The following is a 13413-nucleotide window of genomic DNA, read 5'->3' on the forward strand; positions in this document are numbered from 1 at the left end:
AACAAATTAATGTGTGGATTATGCTTATAGCCTATTTTAAGTAAAATAAGCAATTTTATATTTTAGAAAATACTTTCCGTGAATAGTGTGCTTTCTGACTGCGCACAGTGGTCGGAAACAGAAAAAGAGCTCAAAAATAGATTTTGTAGACTTCGCCTCCTATGAAATCTGAATTGATATTTGATTATAAGAATATCTCCCGCTTCCAAATCCAGAGTTTCAGGACATTAGTATATTTTCGCTGTCTATAAAATGCATGTAAACATGAATAAAAGTGCCGAAAAATCAGTAAAATATTAACCAAACAATATATGTTTTAATCATTTATATCGTTTCAGAGGTCGATGAAAGAGGTTGGATAGTACATTCGACTCAAATACTTGTGTTTAGTGAAGAGTTATATTTGTTATCTATTGTCATCATGAATATGATAGATTGGTTGGTGTTACCTACAAGTTACATATACGCTGATGTTATTAGCTTTGCAGTCTAAGCTTATCCTTGCTTATCTGTAAAATAGGGTATAGGGAGTTGCCCATGAGTAGTACAAAGGTTGAGCATTGGAAATAGCTGCACCCAAGTGCTCCTGGAGGACTCAGCCCTATCTAACTGGAAATGCGTGATTAGCAATGTTGTGGTCGCAATCGAGATCTGCTATCTGAGCCTTATAAAGCGAAAAGACATTGTCAGGTACGTAATTTGGATTACCCTTCATCCCTGAATCAAAGTTGTAGTGAAAGCCATCATACATATTGCAGTGATAAACTATTAGTCATGTGGAGTTGCTGTAGATTACACATCAGTGCAGTAGTATACAAGATTCTATGCTGAATCTTTTATTACCGAAACAACGTAATCCTGAACTAAATTACATTCCAGTAAGTATTAGTGTTTTTTCGAAGATGGTGCGAGTGCAAAACCGCGAACTTTAATTTTGTATCCTAAGGCCAAACACATTTGTTTTATACCGTCTATTAGCTGCACATACAATCAGAGGGAGAGCACATTGAACCTGTAACCACTTGAATGCATATTAACACCTGTCATAACTTCGTACTTGTTAGCGACATCCAATTCACATAATGCGTCAACATGTTACGCTCTCAATTTAGAAACTATATGTATGATTCACGATGGTGGGTTTCAAGATGGCGGCTTTCATTGTTCTGTGTCCTGATTTAGAAAGAACAATTACGTATAGAACGATAGGGACGTCCATCTTCCAAAGTTTCGGAATAAACTTTTTGTCCGCTTTTTTCAAGTTTCCGAACACTGTGCGGCGCCACCGAGGGACGTTATCCCTTATACGTTGACGGGTTTAAGGTTATAGGTGCCGGTACTAACAGTAAATATGTAAATACATTAGTAAAACTGTTAGTATTATTTCTTACCTTTGACGGTAACAAAAGTATTCAGTAAAATTTGGTTTTCTAACAGTAGTTCAGTTCAGTCATTTGTTGCTACCCTTCAAATAAGCATTCTGTAGAATCAACACCAGCAATAGCGTAAAAATTCTTGTCAAAATTAAGAATATTAATGCTCGGAGCTCCGAAGACTACGCTTAATGCTTACTATTTTAAGTGGAATTCAAACTTCAGTATTAATGGAAGTTTCGATGTACAGTAAAGCAAGCTGCATTTTCAGGGAAACCCAGTCGTGAAAGAAGTGTTCGAGAGATTCCCGCAATTGGACCCACAAGGCATCAGAGTGAATACTTCAACAATAAAACTAGTTATATTACGCTGGAAGATATTTAATTTCATTTATGACATTTTGAAACATTTACTTTATAAAATATGAATTATAGGCCTATCTTTGTCAATTGTTTTAAATTAATTTTCAGAAAAGAACCGTCTTGCAACAAGTGCTCGAGGAATTCCCGTAATTGAATGCACAAAGCATCGAAAGTGAACTTGAACAATAAAACCATTATTTTACGTTGATAAATATTTATTTCATAGAAGACATTTTGATGAATTATGTCTTAAATTAATACCTATTTGATATTAATATAGCATATTTGGCGAATGTCACTGAGGCTCCTGGGATGACTATCTAGATTTGTTCGTTTTTCTGCCTGTACCACACAGTGTTCAACTTTCGGTATTTAAATTTCCAGGATACAAGCTGAAGACACTAAATTTTCTGTATAGATTTTGGCGGCATACCAACGTAAAATTACAAAATGGCGCCTTTAAAAAAAAATCAAAATAGCGGATATCCACGCTACAAAGGACAGTTTTCGGTCTTTCAAGTTGAAATTTTCATAGAAGCAAGAGAGACTAAATTAGCTGTATATATTTTGGCGGCATAAAATTTCAAAATGGCGGCCATTATTTAAAATAGCTGGTATCCATGCTACAGGGTGCAATTTTCGGACTTTTTAAGTTGAAATTTTGAGGATAGAAGCACAAAACATTTTAAATTTGCTGTATAGATTTTTTCGGCTATTCAATATAAAATTCCACAATGGCGGCCATTTTTTCAAAACAGCAGTGAATAGAAAATTGTAGCAAGTTGTGACAATGACAATCTTGAAATGTAAAACATATTTTAACATTTTTATCCCAGACATTGAAGTATTTCGAACAAAACAATTAAACCCGAAAAAACCCACATGGGCCCATGTGGGTTGGGTTTTTTCAAAAATACCCAGGTTTTTTCAAACCCTGATCAGTGGTTTAGATCCCATTTTACACTGTAGATCATCCTATATAGCCATACTATTGACAGAACGTAAATACAAAATCTGAGTTTTACGTCCCACGGTTATGCCGGTTAGGCTAAAGGAGACTGAAGAATGAATGAAATGGTGGAATGAAGAAAGTGGGAGGAAACGGGAGAACCCCGAGAAAACCCACGCACACGGTGCTTGTCCACCACAAAGTTCACTTGGCGGGGGCTTGGATCGAACCCGGGACCCCTAGCACCAGAGGTGAACGCTCTACCACTGAGCCACCGCGGCCCCAGAACGTAAATACAAATCAATTGTCTTGCAACTGATAGTTTAGCTTGCGTCAACTTTCGCAACTGCACCAGAACTGAACGTCAGCATCCATCCGATGATCGAATTTTATACGTACTATCCTTTCGATCTTAGTCCCTCCATAAGGTTCTCAACTACTATGCATATTTCCCTATTCTCGTGACCTGTTCCCCCAACAATCTATTTAATCTATAAAATAATTTTGGTGACGAATACACGCGTTAGAAAATGGAAGCTTTACTTCTCAGAAATATGCCTTTTACTCTAAAGGAGACTCATAATTCATGAAGATATGAAATATAATCGATAGAATACGAATATGGGACAAAATGGACAACCCGAGAAAACCCACGGACACTTGTCCATGCGTCGCCTGAGATCGAACCAGGGACCCGTTGCACCGACCGTGGAGTTGGAATCACTTATCAGTTTATAGTTTCAGTACTATACCTAGGAACTACATACCTAAAAGCTAAATAATCTTATTACGTTAGTATGCACAGTAATATTCTTTCGTGTATGGTTTCAGCCGCGTTTACCCTCGAATGAAACTAATTGCTAACATTTATATGCAATTTCATACCAGTACAGTAGTGTACAACTGTTGGAATAAATCGAGTGCTGGACTAATGGAGGGACTAATCTGTATCCACAACTTGCCTTCCGAGTGAAAAAAGGTTTTGAACTATCGCCAGTCTAATGAACCAATTTTATAGCTAACAGTTCGAAGCAGGAACATGATGCACTTATTAGTAAGAATCTTAAGACTCAATGTAATTAAATAAATACTTCTGATTCACCATGTGGCAAAGGTATTTCGATTTATATACAAGTTCTAGAAAGACATTCAACTCCTTGAATGTATGATTAAATTATTGATGTCCAATGTTTTGGCTCAGCCTAGAATCGAACTTAAGGTTAGTGTAAAGGAACAAGTTTTGCCGGTAGATGTCAGTACAGTCTTCGTAACCCTCATGTATTTTTTACCTTTCACGAGAATTAATGATTTCTCTTACAAATTTCAACCTAGAAACTCCAAATTTTTAGAGAAGGATCTTCATAACATATCGAAGGGAAGAATCCGAGCCGATTTTTTAAGAATTTTCTTCATTGTTGAAATGGCTTGATTGTTGAAATGACATCCAAACCTTTAACAATATAACTGTTTCAAGGATGAAGAAAATTCTAAAAAAATCGGCACGAATTGTTGCCTTCGATAGGTTATGAAGTTCCTTATCTAAAAATTTGGGGTCTCTAGATTGAAATCTGTAAGAGAAATCGTGAATTTTAGTGGAAGGTAAAAAATACAGAAGAGAGAAGAAAACTGTAGTGACATCTATCGGCAAAACTTGTCCCTTTAAACCATCCTTCAATATTTTCTAAGCAAGTAAAAATCCTTAGAGATATGACACCTCACAAAACTGATTACTTACATAAGGAATGTGTAGAGAAGGAAGCAAACAATATTACTACTGCAGGAACCTTCGATCGCTACTTTGATTGTGCCAAGGTAACCCCCCCCCCCCCAGTGCTTTAAAATATTCGCAAGGAATTTCAGTCAGAATGAAGACAGTGTGGTTACTTTCCGAACACATCTCGTACAATATGCCACTAAAGGGGGCGCTCTGGCTCAGGGTTAGAGCGACAGGTCCCTGGTTAGATCCAAGGTCATGAGAGTCGTAGAGGTGGTTTCCTCCCACATTCTCATTTTACCAATGATTCCATGATCATTCACTTTCAATAATCACTTATCTCCTTTAACCTACAGGGTATAAGCATTGGACGTAAAAATTAGAAATTCCATTTCAACCTAACTTCATACGTGACTTAAGCGTACCTACCAGTTAAATGAACCTTCAACTGTGGATGAAAATTCAATAAGCAGCGTTCGTATAAAACAGCAAACACAACTGAATCGCAATTTAAAAACAAAAATGCTGCACTGGCTGTAAAGTAACCATGGAAAATCAAAATTCCTGTAGCAGTTGTCAACTCGATATGACAATTACAACAGAAAAACACTTTTGGAAATGCAGATTCACTTGGAATTAAAAAGGAAGCAGCTACAGAAAAATATGTAAATCATAATTCAATACAGATTCACTAACTCAGTCTTATTTCGTAGACTATAATTTTAAGTCTACGAGTTTGTCTACCGTAAACGATACGTAGTCTCTTAGAGAACTATTACCTCGCGCATGCTTGCCTAGTAAAATGTAAAATCACCTATTTAATAATAGCCTCCTAGGAGGGAGGAGGAGCAGGTGGAGCTCAGGACACCTTGTCCTTAGGAGGGAAAATCGTAAAAGACGAATGAACCATAAGGTGATCCAAGTTTAGTTGATTTTGAGTTTGTCCCCTTTAGCAGCGAGGCTATGAGACGTGGACCTACTGATTAACGTGAAATCCAAACCACATGAGCTCCCGCCGGGAATTGAACCCAAGCTGATCAACGAAATGCAGACGTGAGAAGGAAATAGGAATACTACATTACCTTTTTCCTAGAAGGGACGAAGGAGAAGAATAAACAATGATTCTTGCTGAGCTGAACATTCCAGTGGTAAAATAGTCCCCTTGTTCGGATCTCTGGGTGGGTACTCCGGAAAGAATCCGGGGAAAATAACTCATTTCAGCATAGGAACCTTGAACAAATTTTACGGCGTGCAGGTAAACTTAAAATTGGAAATGGATAAATGTAAAGGGAACGTAGTGGGCTTGAATGAAGTAAGATTAACAAAAAAAGCCGAGATAGTATCGGGAATTTACACTATTTTATTCAGGTGACGTTAAGTCCGAACGTTGTGTCGCGATAGCAATCAAGAACGAAGTACGAAGAAGTGTAACCATAGTGGAACGCTATAGTGATCGCCTGATTATCATAAAACTAAGTGTAAAACCAGTGGATATTGTGATAACAAATGTATATGCTAACAACCGATTATGATCACAATAAGATTTCATGACTGCATCAGAAGGAAAGAACTAAGGTCAACGTCATAGTAATAGACTTCAACAGTGTGGTGAGAGAATGAGCTGCGAATAAAGTGGTGGAATCATTTGCACTAAGTAGAAGAAATGCATGGAGCCAAATGCTTAGACTTCTGTAGGTAACATGGTGGTGACCAATACTTGAATTAAGAAAAGAAAAATAAAGTCCAGGAGATACGAAACGCTAGAAAACAGATTACGTTCTCGTCAAGCAACGTTTCAGGAATAGTGCACTAAACGAAGACACTACCGAAAGCTGATATTGCTTCGGATCAAGCTCCTAATGGCGAAAGTGCAAACCTGATTAAAATCAATCAAGAAAAGTGGGAGAAGAAATCGGAGCGACTAAGTATGGACAGTGATGTGAAGAGATTGAAGAAAAATTTTGTACAGTTGGCGATGTGACAGACAATGTAGAAAATAGTTTGGGAAGAGTTAGATTCTACTTGACACGCTCCACAATAACTTGACACTCCACACACCGAGAAAACCATGGATAACTGAAGTGATGCTTATGATACAAGAACGCAGAAGGGCGAAAAGCACGGACATCAAAGAACAGAAGGTTGACTAATGAATTAGGAAGAGACTAGCCAAAGAAAAGTACATGGAACAGATATATGAAAGAATAATGGAACTTCAACGGCGCGGTAGATACGATTTGATGTTTCAGCAAGCATTACGACGGAAAGCTAACATATGCATGTTTGGAGTCTGAGATCAACAAGGCCATGTACTTACTATCAACGAATCCTTAGAATTTTGGAGAAATACATAGAACTGTATTGATCAGAAGAACTGTCCCAAAAGGTAGAGATCGAAGCAGAAAAAGAGGTGGGTGTGGATGAACAAAAAGAACCCAGTGTATTGAAAAGTATAGTACAAGCCATCGAAGACATGCAAAGGAGGAAGGCCACTGATGACTACGACATACCAGCAGACAATGCAATGAAAGTACTGACTTCACTTATTAACAAGCTCTAGAACAAAGAACTTGAAGAGGTCGACATTTTCCAGCATACGGGAAGTATTTTGATGAGAGACTCCTACAGCACCAGAGATCAGGTCAAGAATTGCCAGTCAAAGAATCATTCAAAAAAAATCTTAACTAGCAAACTTAATATTGAACTATGCGAAGTGGGAGAAGTGAATCAAGCCCTATGTATGAAGCATTCGACTATATGGGTCAGAAGCTTGGACATTATGGAAGTCAGTTGAAATATCTAGAGAGCTCAAAATGTGGTACTGGAGGAAGATGGAAAAGAAAATCGGCAGAGTAACAAACGAACATGTTTTAGAATAGAGAGAAGAGGACGCTTTTAGCTAGCATCCTTCGTAGGAAGGACAATTGGACCACACATCTTTCGAAAAAATTTTAATAATAATAATAATAATAATAATAATAATAATATGGAAGGAAAGTGAGGAGCAGAACATCTGATCGATGATTTGAAAAATACAAAATGGAGAGCTAAAAGAGGAACCTGAAGATCGAGAAACAAAAAATCCGGGTCCAATCCTAAAATTTAAAAGCATCCAAACCTGCCAAAAGTCAGAATAATATAAGAAGACATTAGCATACAATTTAATACTTCTCCCAGAAAAACAATCATATGTTAGTAGTTACATAATGAACACATTCTTAATCTGCACTGATGTAAAAAGAGATTAGAATTTGGACGAATAACGCAAAAATAATGTTAATGAGAATTACTTAATATTATCGAAACCTTTATAATTCTTACGGAATATATACTGGAAATATGTGAATCACTTTAGGTCGTTTCAATTTTATTATTAAAAGAAATGTCCATTTCAAAAGTTAAGTTTTTTTTCTGTTACTTATAACTAAGAATCAGGGTTGGCTGGTTTAAACCAAGGTTTAAACCAGCTGGTTAAAAAAAAAAAAAAAAGAAAGAAAAACTGATTTAAACCAAAAAACGAAAATGTTCGTAAAAGTGTAAGTGTTTGTAAAATCTTGATGAACACACATTTGTTGGTTATCCCGTTTCATTCCCGTATATTATTCGTATTATATTCAGACCTAAATTCCCCATTCATTACTCAAAAAGATTATACTACAAAAGCAACTTTTTTTATATAAGTTTATAAATGTTTCTTTTGTGATTTTTTTGTAGTTATTATTGTTATGTAATTGCAATCAAAAAAATTCTAAGTATTGTTTTGTTTCAATGTTTACTATTGATAAAATACATCGAAATGCCGTACTTTGTGTATGTGTGAGGGGAGGGTCATACAGACCCCACGAGAGGCATTTAGTGAAATGAGAAGTATCTTCGGTATCTATTTATGTATAAATGAGTGAGCCAAAGTGGACTCAAATAATTCGTATCTTTGTGATATGAAAATTAAGTCGTTGTATTTCTTCAATTTGGACCAATAAAAGTCGTTGTTAACTAACTTGAATTAAATTAGTTCTGTACTCCGTAGTACTTTGAAATTGTCCATATGTAATTCAGTATAATGGTTTCACTTGTGCAACTATCTTTTTGTCCTTCTGAAATGACTTGACAGCTATATTAAGAAGCATGTAAAGATCAGTACAACGTATTTTTATTAGGATTCCTTCGTGAGTGAGTCGGCAGACGTATCGCATTTGTGGCCAATTAGTCCTGGTTCCGAGTTCAAATGGAGGAAATTTCTCTCGGATGTAACTCGAGAAATAGTTTTTATTCCGCTTTAAGCTTATGTGACCCCTTCCAGCATAACCCGGCTGTTGCATAATAACATCACAGTGAAACTTATTTCTGTCCATATATGATATGAATATATAGAGCAAATTATTTAAACCAAATAAACCTGGTTTAAACCAAAAAATAAAAAAAATAAAAACTTTTGTTTTTTTCAATAAAAACCATGGTTTTTGCCAACCTTGCTAAGAATACGGCATTATCACACATCTGCAATAAAACCTTCTCCCAGCATCAATAATCATGTAAGTTTGCTAGAGATTGAATTTCCAATATTTACGCTGGTATATAAATTATGTAAAAATAACTTCCTACAGTAGCGTACCTTACTACATACAAAATGCGAACATCTGGTTGATATTAAGCTATATACAGCGTTATACCTATTACCTTCATATTTCCGCTACATATTTGGAGCTATTCACATGTTACAATAACTACTCGCTTCATTTTTAGAGACTAAACTTCCAATCTCATTTTATTCTATTAAAACTATGTTCCTCTTCTCTACTGTTAGAGTAAATATTGGCATATGAGTGATTACACACTGTCTACGTAGTATATCAGTGGACAATCTTATTTCCCCAGCGCCTGGTAAAACCTGAAACGACACTCCTTTTTCAACTAATGTTAACACTGGAATTTTGAAAAAGAAACAGAACCAGATCCGAAGGTCTACTCCAATATATCCCGAAAACTAAGTAAGCTGTAACTAACATGTCAAAAACAGTTAATGCAAATGGAAAATTCCGTAACTGGAGAAGTTTTGATGTCTAGTTACATAGATATATAAGACTGCACAGTAGACTTCCGAAAATCCAAAGCGTGGGGTCTTTACAAATGCCGGTTCGGGCAGAGCCTCCTGCGATCACAAAGCTAAGTCGGGGGCATGGTGGCTCAGTGAGAGCTTACCTCTGGTACGTAGGATACGAGGTTCGATCCCCGGCCAAATAAGTTTGTGGTGGACAAGTATCCGTGGGTTTTCACGGGGCACTCCCGTTTCCTCCTATATTCTCATTCTTCCACCATTCACTTGCCCTATCATCCGTATCCCTTAGCCAAACGGGCATAATCGTGGGACGTTAAACTCAAAAAATTTCATTTCATTTCAAAGATACTAGACGCTAAGTCGTAGACTGAACACAGCTATAACAAGGAAATATTTACCACGAATAATAGGATAATTTTTCGGCGTGCGCCCAGCGTCATGAGCCAAACTGGGGAGTCACGTGAATAAACGATGCGAGGGCCACTAGGTCCTGATACGCCTGTTAGAGTGAGGAACGCAGTGCGTTGACCAAGTGCTCGTCGCTAGCCTGGAAGTAGTTCAGCCGGTTGCTAACAGATGGCGTTGGAGCGGCTCAGACCCATAAAGGGCTGCCATGCCAGTGGTTAGTAAATAGAATATTTAAAATACAATCAAAACTTAATTTTAATTCTAAATGTTAAAGGATATCGATTCATGCAGAATTAGTACTGTTTTAGGATAACCTTTTCAAAACCTTCAACATGCTGGATCATCGGGCATTCCGAACTGTTGCGATGCCAGACTAATGGAAGTCTACTATGATTAACCCAAAATAAATTCTGTTCACTAGTTAACCGGCCAACACACGTGCTCTCGGTCCACGGCCTCCCTACTGATCTCATGTCTACTGTGCGAGAGATCTCTGAACGAGGTCTCAGACTAGATTCCCGATGAGAGAGCATTACGATGCTCTGACTTCACCTTAAACTATAGATCCGTCTCATAGCCTCGCTGCTGGAAAGGATGCTAAACTTAAAACTAATAAATGCACAAAGGATCTGCAACAAGTACGGTTTCAGACTATTTCAAACCGTACAACATGTCCTTTATAACGTTGTTCAAAGTACGATAACTGAATTTTAAAAATAAAACATTTAGATTAAAATTCAGGTGATGACTGTATGCCCTATAGATCTGCCCAATCTTGAGAGTAGGTCTCTAAGTATATCATTAATTCTACTTATTAATTTTACTATACCAACAAAAGGACCTCTCTACCAAAGTAAATGTTACAAAAATACTGCAGAAAATTCCCTCATAGTACCAAAGACAATGACTATATGGTTACCATATTCTCCTTTGGCGCGGGAAACTCTTGGTTCGATTCTCAGCGGGAGCAAGTGTGGATCGGATTCCACGTTGAGCTGCAGCTCCACATCATATAGCGTCGGTGCTAAAAGGAACGCGAAACCTCAACCAATCATGGACAATAGTAGTGCAGAAGGAAATGTTATTAAGACTACTTCAGACAAAAAAACTACGAGCCCAATCCTACCAACTACGCTCTTCATAATGATTGAAATTCTTACAGACATCGCGAAACTAAACGAATTTTTCCATTTTACAACTGTATCAACTAGACTTGTAAATGTGAATGACTGGAGTGATGATGTTCAATAAACCTTCTTGCCAAATACAGAGCCGCAGATTAGGAGCTATTTCAGATTGAAAGTAAACCCTCGGCCCGGCAATATATGCTGAGCTTTCCTCTTACCAAAGCGGAAGACAGGGTGACAGGAAGAGAGGAAGGAAAAAAAAAAAAAAAAAGGAGTGAACATTCCTCAGTCAGATTACAAATTCTTCAGCTGAGAAACAAAAGCCAAGATAACACCATAAAGAGTTGTTACACAGAGAAAACAATGTTCTCGGTGTTCGTCCATTACGAAAAACTCGAGATCTTCATAAATCTCGCGAAATTGCTCTACGAATAATCGAAATTGTTCCCTGCTATTATGACCACAGTAATGGGTAACCTTGGTAATTTTCTCTAAATTATACAGAAAATAGCTTTGTTTGCTAAGTACTTTTCGTGAAATATTACCTGAACATTAGACCCTTACAAATCAACACGTGCGTGGACAAAACAACTTCTCTACTGAAGACCAGTTCTTCAGTAAGGCGTAAACAGAAAAAAAATATATAAAAAAGCATCATACCTGTATTCGGCTCAGTTAAAATGGTGATCAAAGTTCTTTTTAACGAACTATTTTGTCCACCTAGATTTCTACTGCAGGACCCAGGTTATTAATTGGCTTGAAATTTAGAAAAAAAAAAAAAAAAAAAGCCAGTTACTTCTTAATCACGAAGAACAGCAGATCCTAGCTTGTAGTTACTGTCGCCCAACGAATTGCGTATGCATACGTACTTCACGCGCTTACGTACTTCCATTGGAATGTGATCGACTAATGAACATTGTTTGCGATAATGAGTAATAGACATTCATAGACCTATCCATTATGACTAATTTATTACATAAATAACACTCCCTGACCAGAGCAATACACTTCATTAAAACTAAACTAAAATGTTACAATTTCAACTTAATGTTGTCTTCCTAAGATACTCAATGACAGTCTGAGGAAGACAACGTTAAGTTGCTGAAACTGTAATTTATTTCACTTTCAATAAATAAGTGTATTGCTCTGATCAGAAAATGTTAAGTTATTCACATTCATAGAAACATATTACATACTTATTCTGACTTTTCTTCTTTGATCATACCGCAATATGAAATTAATTTTTCATTTCTCACGTAACTGACCAATTGAAATTAGAATTTTTAAAGAAAATGTACACTACCATTCGCATTTGCAGCATCTGTTCTCTGTATAACCAGACGAAATACGATCGATATGTGGCCCAGCCCTGTTTGTCTGGTTTGAGACTGCCTCCAGCCACGCAGAACAATGACCCTTATACAGCTATAGCAGCCGGTTTCGCGTAATTCCGATGCCGGCATTCTCCAAAATTTTGACCATCAAATATGCTGGAAACGTCAGTTTTGAAACAAAACACTTTTTTAAGATGGCTTTTGCCCACCACGACAGTACAAAACTCCAGCAATCTCCAAATCAAAATTTGAGTAATTCTCAAATACTAATTTAAGCAGACAAAGTTCTCTTCTATTATCATCAGAAATACTGTAAATAACAAATACAGTTTTGATTGTTCTTATGGATGGAAGATAGTCGAGAACGTAGCTAGAAACAGCACGAAGCAACACGAATGACGTTTAAGTTTCACACGCTCTTCTGTGTTAAAATGCAAAAATCTTATTGTTTTCTTAATAAATACAAGTATATACATCTTTACGTGAATGTAAATTTTTATAATTATAACATTAGCACTTATTATACTTGGAATACTCACATTTCTATATAAACACACAACTACGATCCAAAACCACCTGCTTCTTCTGAACTGCCACCGCCCTTCTGACTCACAGCCACTAGTCTACCTTCCAGGAGATTTGCCTGCCTGTTCGCTTTGGCACAACTGGCGCGACCAATCGATTGTATACTGGCTTGTGCACAGAATCGAGAGCTATGATATAAAGTTGCAGCGCCAGGTTCAATAAGGCCAAGTAGTGGAAAAGAATGCAACGCCGCAAAGTAATAAAACTGCATTTTATTACCACCTGGCATGCACATGCTATTACCTATGTATTTCCCCCACCTTAATTTCTCCTCATTTTTGATTATAGCCTTGATAACTGATTAACATTGTTCCAATAAGCTGAGACAAAATCGTATCACTATCACGAAGTAACTTCACAACTTCACAAACATTAATTTTTAGATCCATTGAATACACAGGCATGTCCTAATTTATGTTTATTTAATTCTGATTTCTTATTAAAAACAATGATATTGCATTCAAAACACGCACCGAAAAAAAGTAGCCTATGTTTTTGAAAATGG

The 13413-nt window shown here is 36.9% G+C and overlaps 1 protein-coding gene across 1 annotated transcript in view; it reads right to left on the reverse strand.

Moving 5' to 3' along the window:
- LOC145665007 (actin-5C-like) overlaps positions 1 to 13019 on the reverse strand; it is a 34612-nt gene extending 21593 nt beyond the window's left edge. Inside the window, exon 1 of the mRNA XM_081732194.1 lies at positions 12863 to 13019. The gene's annotated coding sequence lies outside the window, so the exon portion shown is untranslated. The remainder of the gene's footprint in view (positions 1 to 12862) is intronic.
- Positions 13020 to 13413: the final 394 nt, after the last annotated feature.

The sequence above is a fragment of the Thermobia domestica genome, chromosome 11 (assembly GCF_964235325.1).
Source record: "Thermobia domestica chromosome 11, izTheDome1.hap1.1, whole genome shotgun sequence".
NCBI lineage: Eukaryota > Metazoa > Arthropoda > Insecta > Zygentoma > Lepismatidae > Thermobia > Thermobia domestica.